Raw genomic sequence first — 17,813 nt, 5'->3', positions numbered from 1 at the left:
TCAAAGGCCTGTTCCATTGCCTTCAATAAGTTTTCCCTGGTGCAAGGCTCTTGGTCATGGACCTTCCATCATTGGAATTCATGAGTTTTCAATTATGGGTTGTTGTGTTTGAAAGACGACAATTGTGTTGGAGTTGTGTTCATATTCTGCTGCCAGTGTTTAAAATTTTGCAAAACATGTATCACTGTGTGAAAGGTGTTTAGGAAGAGTATGAAATGTGTTTAAGGTTTATCAAAAAAAGATTAGATGAGTTTTGAGAATTGGGTCTAAGTCTGAACAGTGTGTAAGCTTTGGCCGAAAAAGTGTTTGAGTTGAGAGATTAGTCTCGGAAACTGAGAATTCGGTTCAGAGAATGGGGTTTAGTGTTTTAGCAAATGAGAAAAACTGTAATTTGTTCAATAAACCAACTAATCAACATTAACTCGTTGGAGTTTAATCTCCACTTCGGCCATGTCTCTTCTTCGCCGACGGGATCTGACGACCTCTGCATCAGCAATATTTTGAAGCAGATGTAATGCCTCTACTGTTTTTCGTTTTGTTTTGTTTTTTAATTGGTTGCTATGGAAATCCGACAGCGAGTGATGGGAAAATGAAGCTTCATGAAGCACTTGTGATATTTTTTGACTCCCCTAGATGGTGCTCTTGGTTTAAATATAAAGGCTAGTGCAAAGGAAATTGATTACATTTCCACTGCATCTTTCAACCAAGAGTGGCATCTAGAGGAGTCAAAAAATATCACAAGTGCTTCATGAAGCTTCATTTCCCCATCACTACCGACAGCACTGTCATTGGTGCAAGAATAATGACTCATATATAAATAAATATTTTCATGTTTTTTAATACAATAAAATGGTAGCACAGGAATAATATACATGCAGGCACATGAAAAGTCAAAAGGCCAGAAAGGCAGAGACATCAATAATCTATGTAAACAGAGTAACAACACGTTTAAGCTTCCAAACACTGTTCAGGGTTAGTCTCAGTTTGTTGAACCTGCTTTGTGAAACAGCGCCCTTGTGTGGTTGACGGATGGATAACATCAGCAGGATGAAAATGCCGAGAACACACTTTGGTGCTGTCTCTTGTTATACCTGCGAATGTTATTCCCTCAAAGTCAAACATAGTCAGAAAACTATGAGGGCACATAAAACAAGATCATTTATTTATTTATTTTTAGTAAATTCACGCTGCAATGGATTTTTCCCCCTGCTTGCATTACTTTTCTTTCATTTGAGTAGTTTTGAAAGCATTACGTTTACACCTTAAAGTAAAAAGCTGGAGTTGCTACTTCATCTTCTACAGCAGTCTTCTGAAATCCTAATATCAACTGTATACTTTTTCTTGAGTAATGAACGTGAATAATTTTGACTGGGCAAGGTAGCTCTGAGTAGTGTTTTGTCCTTTTTTTTTTATATCTTCATTTATTAACTACATTGTATGTTTCCTTGGGTTATCTTTGATATTGACATTTGTTGAATGATTTTACTGTAATGTTTAAGAATGTTACAGGCAAAGAGAATTTACATCTGATTTCCTTTACGTTTGAAATAAACACTTCTTTTTTTTTAATCACCATAACTATGACAAAATGATTCTTCTGTCACTGATAAAATTGTCTTAGCATCTGTCAATGGTCATCGTAAAATTCAATATTTTAGGTAAAATCATTGACACTTTTACAGCTTACAAGAGACTGACTCCCATAATTTTTAAGCTGCAAATATATATCACTGCTTTTCTCAAAAGCACATTTGTGTCTCTTAACAACATTTTTACAAGAGAATCTTTTAGCACAAACGCTGCAACTGAATGGTTTCTTCCCAGTGTGTGTTCCTATGTGTTTTGTTAAATCTGACTTTTGAGAGAAGCGTTTGCCACAATCTGAGCAGGAAAATGGTTTCTCTCCAGTGTGTGTTCTTGTGTGGCGTGTTAAATGCGATTTTCGAGAGAAGCTTTTGTCACAGTCTGAGCAAGAAAAAGGTTTCTCTCCAGTGTGTGTTCTTGTGTGTTTTGTTAAATCTGACTTTTGAGAGAAGCTTTTTCCACAGTCTGAGCAAGAAAAAGGTTTCTCTCCAGTGTGTGTTCTTGTATGTTTTGTCAAATTGTTCTTATCAGAGAAGCCTTTACCACATTCTGAGCAGGAAAAAGGTTTTTCTCCAGTGTGTGTTCTTGTGTGGTTTATTAAATATGACTTTTGAGAGAAGCGTTTGCCACAGTATGAACAGGAAAAAGGTTTCTCTCCATTGTGGTTTCTTGTGTGGCGTGTTAATTGTGACTTTTCAGAGAAGCTTTTGCCACAATCTGAGCAGGAAAAAGGTTTTTCTCCTGTGTGGATTCTCGTGTGGTTTGTTAAATCTGACTTTCGAGAGAAGCTTTTGCCACAATCTGAGCAAGAAAAAGTTTTTTCTCCAGTGTGGTTTCTTGTATGGCGTGTTAATTGTGACTTTTCAGAGAAGCTTTTGCCACAATCTGAGCAAGAAAAAGGTTTCTCTCCAGTGTGTGTTTTTATGTGTCTTTTTAAGCCTTTTTTTTCAGTGAAGCTTTTACCACAGTCTAAGCAGGAAAAAGGTTTCTCTCCAGTGTGTGTTCTTGTGTGGCGTGTTAATTGCGACTTTCGAGAGAAGCTTTTGCCATAATCTGAACAAGAAAAAGGTTTTTCTCCAGTGTGTGTTCTTATGTGTGTTGTTAAAGTATTTTTTTCAGTGAAGCTTCTGCCACAGTCTAAGCAGGAAAAAGGTTTCTCTCCAGTGTGTGTTCTTGTGTGGCGTGTTAAATGGTCTTTCCGAGAGAAGCTTTTGCCACAGTCTGAGCAAGGAAACGGTTTTTCTCCAGTGTGTGTTCTTTTGTGCACGTTCAAACCCTGATTTGAACACAATATTTTCCCACACTGAGAACATTCCCAGCGGTTGTTGTCAGAGTTATATACGCTACTACCATTACCGTCATCATCTTCATCATCATCAGTATCAGCAGAGTGTGACCTTATGTCATGACTTTGTGCTTGTGATGGTCCACAGTGGTCTGCATCGCCTTCTGTTGTCATGTGTTGTTTTGGGCTGTTGCCTGGAGGCTCCACCCCTCCGTCCTCTTCACTCTCACCCTTGTCTTCATCTTCACTCTTAAGACGGACAAAAGTCTTTAGTGACTTGGTGATATCCTCCTCAACATCCTCCTTTTTGACACAAAGGGGCTTTTCCTCCTCTTTGATGTAAGGAACGCAAGAATGCTCTTCCTCCTTTTTAATGTGAGGGGACTCTGACTCCTGTTGCTCAGGACGGAGATATTTTTCACTGACGTCTGCAGTACACAAAAAGACAAACACACATTTGGTTGGGTCAAGTAAAATCTCAAGCATGGCCTTGATGTTGTGCATCTTAGCTTCTACAGTGTCACATCTACTTGGGCTCACCACACCAGTGATGGATGAAGCACTCACTTTTACAAGTACTCAATATGACATGTACACGAAGTAAAAAGCAGATGTGGGCAGTCCGTCGGGACTGACAAACTGTCTGTCAGTCCGTTGCCCACGGACCCTTGTTTAGCTGATGGATGGCGAATGATGAGAAACTTGCCTGACACCGGGGGCTTCCAAGTAACTTGCTTGTCCTCTCGTCCTAATTCTCGTTTATGGGCCATGCCACGTTTTGTTGTGCAATGAGTTCATGTCAAAAAAAAATTGGGTCGTTTATTGGTAACACCTCATACGTCGTGTCGGACTTGGAGATTCTCTCTGCCTTCTTTGCCATTGATGAGTTATTAACATTGTTTTTTAGTTTTAATTTATATTTTAGCCGTTTTGGATTTAGTTGACTCAGTGTAGGCTCAATGAATTGTATTTTTGTCTGTGTTACTTTCATGAGGAAAGGCAACGAGTTCATACATACATTCGCTATCTCTAAATGGGAGGGCCGGTCTCTGCTGTGTCGGAAGGGAGTCAGGCTTATTATTATTGTATTTTTTCTAATCTGATTTATACCCATGGGAACAGATTCTCTTGTATTTGCTGAGTTGTGGCCGGGTGTGTTGTGGGCTGATGGGAGGAGACTTCTAGTCTCCCACTTTTCTGAATAAGTATTGATGCCCCACGGAGGACAGACAGACAACCTGATAGAACACGGCTTCAGTGCCATCAGCCTTTTGTCCTCAGAAGCTTCTGATAATTATTTACCTTTGCAAAGGGACTTCTTCACCAGAATCTCACCATTCAGTTAATTGAACACGCAAAGAGTACAATACTTAATATTGTCTACTCTAACAAATGGTGACTCCGACGCTGAATTATAACGAATGGTATTTTGACGTGGAGCTAGATGCGGCGTTCAAGGACGGGCGGAACTTCTAGGCCTAAATAAATAAAGTATGGTAAGTGGAGACTTTAATCCACGTAGGGAGGTTCTGTCTGTTTGGGTCCGCTGCAGCTGGTTTTTCGTCTTCCAAATTGTCTAAATTTTAAATGAGATCTGTGTGAACAAGTTATAGTTTGATGTCGTTAGGGAGTTTATAATTCCGACGATATTGTAAACACGTCGTGGAGTGGTGCATTTTGAAGTGACGTGAATGCAGACTCAAAGAGATGAAGCTTTTTTGTACAGGAAGAAATAGCGGTTAATTTTTTGATTTGTTTTGTTTTTCGTCAACGCTATGAAGAATCCTTAGACCATAATATATATTGAAGATTATGGTATGCGCTTCTGTCTTTTTTGGCAGTTTTGGCCGATTTGAGGACTACTATCATAATTGTTCATGGCTCTTGGTGAAAACGTCCTATCACGTAATCTGTTTTTTAAAAAAAAGCGCCTGTTTGAAATTGAACAGTATATAGGGGTCCAGGTTGATTACAGCGATGATTGGATTTTGTGTCACTGTATATCAATCGAGAGATTACGTGAAACTTTTATTTTAAATTTTGGCGCTTCTACAATATGTAGTTTTGAGGTCAGGATTCCCATTTGAATTCCTTTTGTTCCACGGTTGAATTCGTTAGTGCGTGACAATTTCTTTAAAAAATGAGCGCCTTGCAAAAATTTTGCTATATATGGAGAACAGTTTAGCTCAGCGGGATTGGGTAACCGCTGTGTATAAACGAGAGGTCACGTGATTCTTATGTGTGTCTGTGTGTGGCCATATGTGTTAACATATTGAACTATTAATACTAAAAGTGAGACGTCACTGTATTGAAACCGAAAGTAAAAATAGCCTATAAACAAAATGGAGGCGATTTCGACCCGGATACAGAATGGTTTGTCCTGAATGCGCTTCCGGTTCAGCGGAAAAATAAAAGCGTCGATGAACAATGAAAAAACGAACTATGGATCGATTGTATAAAAAGCTTTCGCTGGACAAAATGGTATGTCAGACTTTTGTATTTTCTTTGTTGGTAATGATGTAGTGGCTGAATTTGATGCTAAAATGACTCCAGCATTTCTGGAGCAGTTTACGGGTGGTTTGTTCGAAGTTAACCAGTTTACTGAAATCACCGTATAAAACTGCGGTTTAAATGCTATAAGATTTGTAGACAACGAATTGATAGAATAACACCGTTTATTATTTTATAATGACTAAAGAGTGTGTGCGTATGCATTTGAGTGTGTGACCTAGCTTCTAAAAAGGTGGGGGCTATTTTTGTGATTGTGAGTGAAAAATGTGATTTTGTTTGTTTTTCTTCAATATTTTAACTAAGTTTGGTGTTGTTTTGTGTGAGATGAGACTGTTGTGATAGTGGCGTTTGTTTTATTAATGGGAATGGGATAAAATAGGTTTTGCGATTTATAATGTTAAGATTCCCCCCCCCCCGTTTCTAGGTTAGAAAAAAAGGTGGGGGCTGTGCGTTGGAGCATAATGTGTCCTCGTAATGGGACTTTTTCTTTGTCAAAATGGTAAGAGAGGAATGATAAACAATATAAAATAAGTAATAGTATTTGAAAGATATTGTTGAGTTTTTGTAGAAGAATATTAAATTAGTGTTTTCTTTTTTCTTTTTTCTTTTTTTTAGTGACTGAGCTAATAGTCTTTATACTTTAATGATTGATGAAGACGGTTAATTTGTTAACTTTCCCTTTTCGGGACAAATGTATAAAGAATAATGATGCCTACATCTTTACAGCTGTGGCTAGATGTAAGATAGTTGAATAAGAAATTATAAATGTTTTTGAAATTGACATAATGATAATGATTTTTAATATTTGTTTTTTCTCTGAGTGTGTCATTTCAGAAACTGAAACTTGAGTTCCAAGGCAGATGAGGGTTTGATGGCCTTCACTGATTACAAACTGCGAACGGGATGCGCCCCAGCTGCTGATACGTTGTATGGCTAGTAGCTATTTGAAGGGGTATTGAAAAAAATAAATAAATAAATAAAGAGGCTGTGTTTTTTTACGAAACATTTTTGAGAAAGCAGGGAGTGAACTGTCTTGCTATGATCCCATATCCTCAGTCTGGCATTTTTAATGCATTGTATCAACGAGTGTGCATTTTTTGGTCAGGTGAGCTCTCAGAAAGACTGTGTGTCATCGGATCCACATTGCAGACAGCGTCTGAATGGATGTGGCAGAGATCAAAGGTCAAAAGCCGCAGAGCAACAGTTTTCTCCTCCTGTGCCTACAGACAGTCGTAATGCTCAAATTCCTCAATGCCCAGTGACTGTGTATACGTCTCATTCCAGTGACTTCTCCCCTATGGCTGTTTTGCATCCAGAGGAAATCTAAATGCCTGCTCTGAACATTGCTGCCACAGCAGCCGCCCTGCTGGCCAGGAATGAACATTGACAACAGCTGCCGTCCTGCCTTCTGCTGGGGGACTGGACTAAGAAAGTTGGTGGTCGGAATGGGATGTGATCCTTGTTCAGTAAAATGCTGCACGGAGTATGCGGGGCATTTTTAATGTGTTGAGTGGGGAACTGTGATCTATAGCAAGATATTTCAGGAAATTGAAAACGACATATGTGAAATTGAAATGAGGGATTGAGAAAATTTATTTTAATCTATAGCCTACTAAATTTTTGCCTATATTTTTGGGAGAATCAGTTTCTGAATTGGTACAATGGGAATTTTATCAATATGATATGATACGATATATTTTTATTTTCCCCGTGAGGAACTTTTTTGGACTTCGTCCAGCTGCAGCTATAGTATAAAATACATTATAGAATAACACAAGTGGTAACAAGTAAAAGACTAACTGAGAGTTTGATGGCTAAGTTTGATTTTTTTTTCACAGCACTGTGATTTATAAATCCCAGAAATATTTTGTGTGCTGTGTTTTTTATGAGCCCCGCTAATATGTAAAAGATTAGCAGTTTGAAGATAATTTTTAGTTTGATTAAATCAAGGAAATGGTAGATATTTGTGAATTTTGTGTGATTTTATCCTCAGCCCCAATAATCTGTAAAAGAGGTGAGGTTGATTGGCAGTTTAAATAATTTTCGAGACTCTAGGAGAATTAGAGTAATATGGTTACCTCTATTTTTTATGGCCCCAAAGTCATTATATATTAGTGTCTTACATTGTATCTGCTTGTGCTCCTTTTTATTGTGTTATTTATGACGTCTTTTGAAAAAATCAGTGGATCTTTGTCAAATGAGGGAGTTTATGTTTAAGAAATTAACCAATGTAGACGAGTTAGAAAATTAAAATCAAACTTAAAAACAAAATTAAAAAGGTTGTGGGGTATCGGCCTACACTCCAATTGACAGGATGAGTTTGAATGGGATAATTCACAGTTTGAATATGAAGAAATCTACCAGAGGAAATCGATCGCAAAGTAAGTCTGAAGAAAGAGGACAATAATGCATATTCGCCGAATGAAGGTAATTATATTATATTATATCTTTTATCTCAGAATTATATTTGAAAAATGTAATGTTTGGAGCCCAGTGTTCGCAAAAGAGTATAGATAATATGAATATATGTGAGCTTTTTCCAGGATCATCAGGATCCGGCCGATCATGGGATTCTGGGAAGAGAATATATGATATGAAAGGCAAAGTTATGCAAATTTAGAACAAATTTAATCGTGGTAAAAAAATTACCTATTATTGAACAAAACCTATTTGAAAAATAAATATTTATAAGCTCTGTCTTATATTAATGAATGAGCGAATGTCATTCAACTCAATCAAAGGCTGGGCTCTATTTTAATGTCACTAAAATAGATATTTTCCTGTTCCAACAGCACAGGACCTACGGATCTGAACCAAATAACATTTACTAATCCCAACTAACAAAACTATCAGGGTTTTTTCCTCCAAATAAAATTCATGTGAGTTTATGAGAAACTAAAAATGAAAAGTTTCTGCACTCAGGAGAACGGCTCCAGGGGGTTGGTGAGGAAATCTTGTGCAGTTCTCTGCACAGAGAAAATTCCACATCTGGTCTACAAGGCTTCCGGAGACGTGCCAGGCTCGGCTATGTCATCAACTGATGATCATCAATCTTATCACCTCCGACCTGGAAGCCACGTCAGCTGACCCAGTGTTCGTTTTGGAGCGGCCGTTTCGACATCATTCGACACCGTTTGAGGACATCATTCAACGGATCAAGTCAAGTGCCTTTTCTTGGGCATTCATTCCATGAAGAGTCACATTTTCGGGCAGAATAATCCCGGTGACAAATCGAAGAATTTGGGTAGTCTACCCCAGATTCTTAAAGAAGAGAAAGAACTATTGCGTCACTTTTTTCATTCAACAAAACTTCATCACAAGATGGCTTCAAAGAACACATATTCGTCTGCCGATATATTGCGACACTTTTTAATGAACAACATTTTATGTTAAGCCTCACATATGCTATGCTTATTCCACTAAAAATCTTTTAAATGTATCAAATTGTTTTTTAATGTCATATGATTGTTAAACTATCTCCTCTTTTGCTAAAGGGATGTTTTAAGGATAATTATTTTTACCACACAACCATTGAGAAAAAAATGTTTTAATGTGTTGAGCTCTCAAGAGCTCAAATGAGGGAATGATGAGTTATTAACATTGTTTTTTAGTTTTAATTTATATTTTAGCCGTTTTGGATTTAGTTGACTCAGTGTAGGCTCAATGAATTGTATTTTTGTCTGTGTTACTTTCATGAGGAAGGGCAACGAGTTCATACATACATTCGCTATCTCTAAATGGGAGGGCCGGTCTCTGCTGTGTCGGAAGGGAGTCAGGCTTATTATTATTGTATTTTTTCTAATCTGATTTATACCCATGGGAACAGATTCTCTTGTATTTGCTGAGTTGTGGCCGGGTGTGTTGTGGGCTGATGGGAGGAGACTTCTAGTCTCCCACTTTTCTGAATAAGTATTGATGCCCCACGGAGGACAGACAGACAACCTGATAGAACACGGCTTCAGTGTCATCAGCCTTTTGTCCTCAGAAGCTTCTGATAATTATTTACCTTTGCAAAGGTACTTCTTCACCAGAATCTCACCATTCAGTTAATTGAACACGCAAAGAGTACAATACTTAATATTGTCTACTCTAACACCATCCATGACTTTGGATTTCTTAAAAAGAACCCCGACTGTAATGACAAGTTTGCTCTATATTATTTACTTGTTTTTTACTAACATAATTATGAGAATAATTTCCAGTTTAATACGTTTTGTACAAAATGTATTTGGCCGCCATTCTACGTCACTGTCACACCGCGGTGAGGTTGTCTTGTCTGGGCTTTTACAGTCTTGTCATTTCCTGTTTTATCTTGAAAATTCTGACTCCTTTCGTTTCAGGTAACTTGCTCTTCCTCATGTGGTGTCAGTGTCAACCCTGATTCCTGATTGTGTCCACCTGTTTCCCATTACCCTCATGTGTTAAATGGTCTGCGCCTCCCCTGTCTTGTGCCAAAGTGTTTTGGTCAGAGTCACTCTCGCCCAGTCACAGTCTTCAGCCTTGTTGTCCTATCTTCTATGTGAACTTTTATTTGTAACTATTTATATCCACAGTATAGTTTTAGTTTAGGAGTGATTTTGTTTTGTTTGTAGATTAGACATCCTCCCTTTTGGAGTGCTTTTAGTTTAACATTTTATAGCCTTTGTTTTTCCCTCTAAACGAGGAGTTTTATGTTTAATAAATACCTTGTCAGTCACTACGCACTGAATGCCTTGCGACATAAATAACAATTGCTGCGCACGTCAAAATAAATGTTCTACAATCTTCAATAATTAACTCACGATTCATTGCAAATTAATCGCACATTTTATATCTAAATGTATAATAAAGTGTACAATATTTGTTTTCAAAATTTTCATACTCTTAACATAAAAGTGGGAATGTTAACCTAATAGAAATATGGTTGCATTTTTCAGTCATTGAATCAGTAATTTCATAACAATTAATCTTTTTTTAATTAAAAATAGGTACTATACTGCAAAAAAACGAATGTGACATTGATTTGTGTTGGTAATTTTTCTGTCACTACATGGCATAATTGCGTTTGTAAGACAATGGTGACAGCTCAGTGCATTTTTCTTTTTGTGTCTCTGTGGGTAGACGGGATGTTGAGTTGAGTGACCAGTGAAAAAAATAAAGTATACCACAACAAAACGTGCAGCGGATAATGCACATGGTCGAAAACAAGAGTAAATCTTGGCTTGGTATTTACCCACTTCCGAGCTCTGAAGGAGAGTTGGCTTGCTTGCTATTCGACAGGTAGGTAAGTGCCAAACAGAAAAGAAAATGTTAGCTTGCTGATTTAGCGACATACTAGGTTAAGTCACATTGACAAGGGTAACTCGGCAATATAGAACGAGGGTCGAACTTTTTTTTATATCCTTAGATTTACACCTCACAATAAGTGAAGCTCAGCCAAAAGGCTGTAGCAACCTTTGGGAGTGGGTTGCAGGTTGGGTAGTTTCTGACACTCTGGACGGGCCTTGAAGGCATCACAGACAGTTTTTTGGGGGGAAACTAGGCACGCTATTGGCTGTTTTGTTCTTGAAAACTGTTGTTAGCTCCACACTTGTCCAGATTATTTCACCGTTGTTACAAGGCGAATGTCGTTTTGAACTATTATCCCTGTCGGTGATCGCAGATCAGTAATATGACCATTTGCAAGATACCTCGTCACTCACTCTAGCAGCTTGCTTGGCTGAGTGTAGTCAGAGGCAGGGGGCGTGAACGTTGAGCTCGTATGGGTTGAACCATGGAAGGGGTCCGTTTTGAATTGTTTGTTTACAAACAGAAACGGTTTCTTTACAAACAGAAATGGTCAAAACTCCGAACGGTGCTTTTTAACTTTTCTAATAGTGGTTACACTTCTTCTTTTTTGCAGTATAAATAAATAGGCTTATTTGTTATTTTATGGTGCTCTATAAATGATTTGAATATATTGCCTAGTTATATTATATAATTACTTTTAATTGATATTTGCTTTAACAAGTATGACTGAATTGGGATCAAGCAATTTCTATTAATACTTTAAATACATTTCATAATTAACTCAGTACTTTTTGACTTTAACTTAAATGGATTTCCCCCCCAAAATATTTTACTGTTACTTAAGTATTTTTTGCAACTACATCTGTACTTTTACTTAAGTAAAAACACGAGTAGCCTACTTCATCCACCACTGACCGGAAAAGTCATCCATTGACCATAACAAATTAAATGACGCCACCATGTGGCTTAATATTTTACCGCAATAAAGACTGTTCACTAAATAATGTATTTTCAAATATGCTAGTTTTTCCGTTCAAATTAGACAAACGTTGATGCAGCCTACTCTTTGCTCGATTAGACAAAGATTCTACCCTCTTGAGGATAAGCGTTTCGGATGATGGATGGCTGGAAGTAAAGGAGGAAAAAAATGTTAGAACTCCAGGTATAACGCCATGAAAAGTTATCAACAAAAGTGCTACTGCAAATGTCATATAACTTCGACAACGTATTTTGATGCCCTTTGGCGTCTGACATTTTTTTGTGACTTACTGCAAGGGTCCAGTCTCAGGAGGCGTGGGTTCATATCCCACCACTGCCACCAGTGTGATAAACCTTCATAGGTTAACTAAACCGCAGCTTGGTTGTATGCTGCCACCACATTTCACAGTTAGGTCCGAGTCAGAGACTGGAAAAACCTCAGCGCTCACTTCCGAATACAATTAAACACAAAACTTTATTACAATTAATCATAAAAACTTCACACATCAAATCACGCTCTCCTGGAACCTTACCCGAAATTCCCCCCACCCACACCCACTTTCGAAAACCCGATAATCTACTTAACTGGCGTCGTTGAAGTCTTCTTCTTTTTAAAATCCAACATCCAGCCGAAGAGAAACAGTAGTGAATGACTTATGTCGTTGTTGCGGGAAAAACTTGAAGAGTGACGTTGCTCAGGAAAACGACGTCACCCAAATAGATGAATTTGATTGGCCGAAGCCAAATCGCTGTCTTTGGACGCCTGTCCAGACCCACTTTCTCTTTCAGGAAAGTGGGTGTGGCTTGCCAGGCTACTTGCCAGATGCTCTGCCATCTTTCACTGCGCTCCCCAAACACACACTCCGACTTCTGTGTCTCCCACTTTAATAGCGTCCCCAATCACCTGCAGCAGCTACGCGGCCCCTCCCAGCTAAAGGTGCAGTCGCGTCTCTGGCATGAAAAGTTGAATGGGGCCCAACGGTGGGAACTTAACTTCCACAAGCAGCAAAGCCTACATAATAAACTGTAATTCAATTCAAGATCACAATCCGGTGGAAAAGCGCTATATAAATGAAGTTGCCTACCATGTATTCATTGCCTTACAAATTAAGGCTATAAATAAAACCTTCGAATGGTTCAAAATAGAGCTGTGCAATTACAGTTTTTGCCCATTGCTTGAACACATTTTGCAAAATTTGGCTCACTGTGTCCAAACTCTACACACAAGCAAATAAGACACAATACAGGGAAATAAACCATTCACATCTATGTCAAATTGAAACTCTGCTATTAAAACCTAACAATCCTTTGTCAAAATGTCCTTCTGATGACAAAACAATACCTACTTGCATCATAGGGAATACGCTCCCAGATCAGCACCGCCACACTAGTCTAATTTATGTAAAACACAAGTCTTTAAAATAAAATAAAAAAAACTTCCACAGAAGGCACTTTTTCACAACAATACTCAATACAAAATCATTACTTTACTTTACAGTAGTGTCTTTTCCAGTGGAGTCAATTCAGTTAAAGCAAAACTGAAACAAACTGCGCTACTGTAAACACAGGAAAACACAACTGTGTGCAAGTGGGCTTATGGGTCCTGCCTTCTGTTGGGGTCTGGCCACAGGATCTCATCAACATCACAAACAATGTCTTCTATAGCTAAACATCGGGGGGAAATATGCACTTGTGTGCCCAATCCATCCCTGGATTGACCTTACCTCAATATCTCCACAGGCCCGTTCCATTGCCTGCAGAAGAGGCATACGGACGGGCATGTGGTCATATACATGCCATCTCATGGCAGGAAAAAAAATCTTCTGTAGGATTTAGAAATGGTGAATAAGGGGCCACACAATCCCATATTCATCATGGTTAACTGGACTGTTTTGGTCTGTCCTGTACCACTGCATCATAAAGTGCATCTAGAAATTTAATTATGTGTTGTGCATTGAAGGGACCCAGTTTGGCTTTGAAGATTTATGGTGGTACACAATGTGATATTTCCCTCACGCTGAGGGCACCAGGACATGCACAATTGCCCTTTGGCCAATTATAATTCATCCATGTCGACTGTTTTTGCTGAGGTTGAATCCAGCCTCATCAATGTAAATTGATGAGGCTGGGAGCTCCATCCATGTCCAAGATTCTCTGGAACAAAAAATGCATATTGTGGATGGCTTTACTCGGCGCACACAACAACATATAGAGAACCGCTCCAGTTTTCTGAATGTATTTATGTGAGCCATGCTTGCAAAGTTCTCAAAATGGCTTAACGGAGTCCTTCTTGTAGCCGGCTGATTGGTTTTCAATTTTGTAATTAAGTGTTTTCAGATGCGTGTCTAAGTATCTTCAATCAAACAATGTGTGTTATATTTTGAATAGATGTGTTTTCCCATTGGTGCCCTGAGATTTCATTTTTGAACTAAGTGTCTTATGTATGAAATATTGTGTAGTGTACAAGAGCAAGTATGTTACAAAAAGGAGCAAGTGTGTTACAGAATTGCAACTAAAGTGTAAAGCAGCACTTTTGTTTAAGGTATGGTCACACTTGGTTTAAGGTATTGTGGCAACAACTTCAAGTTATGTTACTTTGGTTTAAGCTCGTGTCGATAGTGTTCAAGCAATGGGCAAAAACTGTCATTGAAATCCAAATGCAATTTCAATGATTACACTCCACAATTGAAAAAAATGGCATAATCAGAAGGAAAAAAAAGATTATTAATACTCATTTTTAGTTGTTTAAATGTATATATTTGCACCATTTTATTTTAAAATGACTAATTTAATAAATATTGTTTGCTCCAAAAGGAACTTACATAATTATAGTGTTTCAAATCATTTTATTTGTCTTAATATTTTTTAAATTTTTAAATATGTTCTTGTTTTGTATCAAAAATAAATGTTTGAATAATCGTGATTTCAATTGTTACCAAAATAATTATGGATTATTTGTTTCCATAATCAAGCAGCCCTATAAATGCTACTCACCAGTTCTGTTCATTCAGCTCAGTTTCTATCCTAACTTTATTTCCAATTGGCTAGATTTGATCTGGCTCATAGCGTTAAACACCGCTCATGTGGTCAGCTCTATTTCAGTCTATCCTATTTAGAAAGTTAGACGTTGGCTTTGTATTATACATATATGTTTATAACAATATTACCGTACAAACATAATTGCTATTTATTTGAAAATAATTTTTCTTGATAAAATATATTTTATTTATTTATTATTAGCTATAAAGAAGACCACTTATGAGCCTGCGTAGTGCTCAACAGTGCCATCTGGTGGCCCAAAATGCAGAGATGTCACTGCACAGATGAAAGCTATTACGTTAACACATCCCCATGGCAATGCTCCAAGTCCACTACATAAGCAATGGCTATGACCTCATTACAATAACTAAATCTTACTACATTACAGTAACAAACTTTATAATTACGTTTAGTAAGAGTTACTTAATATGCTCTTACATGTAATGTAACATTTAGTTGCATGTAAATGTTACTTAATTCTGGTGAGTGACACTTGATATTGAGCAGTAGAATTTACTTAATTGGAGTGAGTGCAAATACTTGCGAGATTATTTTAAAGTAAATATTTTACAGTGGACAGGTCATCCTCTCGTCTCCCTTGTATGGAGGTAAATTTGGTGCAAAACTAACTTGTGCAAAAAATTTGTACCTGTAGAAAAAAGTCTAAATTTGTATCTGTAAAAGTCGTGATTTGTATCTGTAAAAAAAATGTGTGCCTGTAAAAAAAAAATTTGTGTCTGTAAAAGAAATTTGTACCTGTAAAAAAAAAATGTGTATGTGTAAAACAAATTTGTATCTGTAAAAACAAATTTGTACCTGTAAAAGTCATGATTTGTATCTGTACAAAAAAAAATTCGTACCTGTATTAAAAGTATAAATTTGTATCTGTAAAAGTTGCGATTTGTACCTGTAGAAATGACAACTTGTAGTCAAAGAAGTCGCCACTAGGAGTCACAAGTGGGTTTTCTGCTGCTGTACTGTGACGTGAGTTTTGCCCCAATTGTTGCGCTACAAATGTAGCAAAACTAATTTGTACTTGTAGAGCGCCTGATTTGTACTTGTAAAGAAGGGGGCGGGCTCTGGTGCAATGAAGGGTTGTTTTGACCAATCAAGTGAGAAGGATTTGAGCGGATTGGAGCGCAACCTCATTGGTTTAGCGAACGACGGTGGCGGGACTCGCGGAAGGATACAAGCAGGACACATCGTCGCCAACCAACATACATATTAAGAATACTTCAGTCGACTGAAGTATTCTTCCTCAACATACATATTAAGAATACTGAAGTATTCTTCCTCAACATACATATTAAGAAGTATTCTTAATATGTATGTTGGTTGGCGACGATGTGTCCTGCTTGTATCCTTCCGCGAGTCCCGCCACCGTCGTTCGCTAAACCAATGAGGTTGCGCTCCAATCCGCTCAAATCCTTCTCACTTGATTGGTCAAAACAACCCTTCATTGCACCAGAGCCCGCCCCCTTCTTTACAAGTACAAATCAGGCGCTCTACAAGTACAAATTAGTTTTGCTACATTTGTAGCGCAACAATTGGGGCAAAACTCACGTCACAGTACAGCAGCAGAAAACCCACTTGTGACTCCTAGTGGCGACTTCTTTGACTACAAGTTGTCATTTCTACAGGTACAAATCGCAACTTTTACAGATACAAATTTATACTTTTAATACAGGTACGAATTTTTTTTTGTACAGATACAAATCATGACTTTTACAGGTACAAATTTGTTTTTACAGATACAAATTTGTTTTACACATACACATTTTTTTTTTACAGGTACAAATTTCTTTTACAGACACAAATTTTTTTTTTACAGGCACACATTTTTTTTACAGATACAAATCACGACTTTTACAGATACAAATTTAGACTTTTTTCTACAGGTACAAATTTTTTGCACAAGTTAGTTTTGCACCAAATTTACCTCCATACCCTTGTTTCGTCATTGTGTGTATGTGTGTTTCTTAGACGGTTGACCCTGTTAACCGTGGTTCGTTGCTCTGTACTTGATAATAATAATAATGCATCAGATTTATATGGCGCTTTTCTAGACACTCAAAGACGCTTTACAATGGAATGGATACATCATTCACACGCTCTGCTGCAATATGATTGGCTGCAGCATCAACGCTGCTCTCCCTCCAGACGAGAAAAAAAGACTTGCGCATGTGCTCTGACAATAATAAACTCATCAATATTTTCAACGATAGTTGTTCACTAAGCATGAAGCGATAGTATAGAAGTGCACAAACCTGCTGCGTGGAGCACAACTCGAGACTGCTCGTAAACATCTTCCAGCAGTTGAAGATGTTGCTCGCTCTCTTCTTTTACTCCAAAAGGTTCCTCCTTGTACTTTGGTGTCGTTCTTGCACACATGTCGTCACAATGCCAACAAAGTCACACTCATCTCTACTTGGCGATGTGTCGAGAAGATTCAACGCGCACCGAGAAAGACGCACTGCATCGAGGTTTCAGTGAGTTCGGTTTTAATAAGTGTGTGTGCTTACGCAACCCAAAAATGTAGACGTAATTAAATGGGTAAGGTGTGGTTTTAATAAGAGAGTAAATATTCCAAGTATGTGTGCTTACACAATCGATAAAATGTACTCGTAATGTAACTGTCAACTGGAGTTCTAGCAAGGACACGCTCTGCTGATTAATCCCACAAACACAACTATAACAAATTCGATTGTTTTTTGAGAGGTCTGTTCGACTGTTGTGCTAGAAGATGCTAGAAAGTTTAAGAACAAAAAAATCAACTGACTCCAACAATCTTGATATGCCACTTATAAAATAAGTAATTAATTGTGTTATCAAACCATTCACTTATGTCTGCAATAAATCATTTTCAACTGATATTTTTCCTGATGAAATGAAAATAGCAAAAGGTTTATAAAAATGGTGAAACGCATATTGTGTCAAATTATAGACCTGTTTCCTTGTTACCCCAGTTTTCCTAAATTCTTGAAAAACTTTTGGTAGAAAAACTTGATGCCTTTTTGAAAGATGTAGCTTATTAAATGACCGTCAGTATGGATTCAGAAACAAGCGATCAACAGCATTGGCAGAGATTGAATTTGTAGAAAATATAGCTACAGCAATTGATTAAAAAAACAAAATATGCTGTAGGTAT

General features: G+C 37.7%; 1 pseudogene across 1 annotated transcript; it reads right to left on the bottom strand.

Moving 5' to 3' along the window:
• Positions 1-1,658: 1,658 nt before the first annotated feature.
• On the bottom strand, positions 1,659-17,131 carry LOC147184558 (uncharacterized; annotated as a pseudogene). Its single transcript, XR_015094067.1, has 2 exons — positions 16,933-17,131; positions 1,659-3,297 (listed from the first exon to the last, which is right to left on the bottom strand). The product of XR_015094067.1 is annotated as an uncharacterized LOC147184558 (transcript).
• Positions 17,132-17,813: the final 682 nt, after the last annotated feature.

The sequence above is a fragment of the Leptonotus elevatus genome, chromosome 1, assembly GCF_054856555.1.
Source record: "Leptonotus elevatus isolate MCC_2025b chromosome 1, RoL_Lele_1.0, whole genome shotgun sequence".
Taxonomy (NCBI): Eukaryota; Metazoa; Chordata; class Actinopteri; order Syngnathiformes; family Syngnathidae; genus Leptonotus; species Leptonotus elevatus.
Note: the sequence above shows the minus strand (reverse complement) of the source record. Positions and strands in the feature narration are given on the sequence as shown.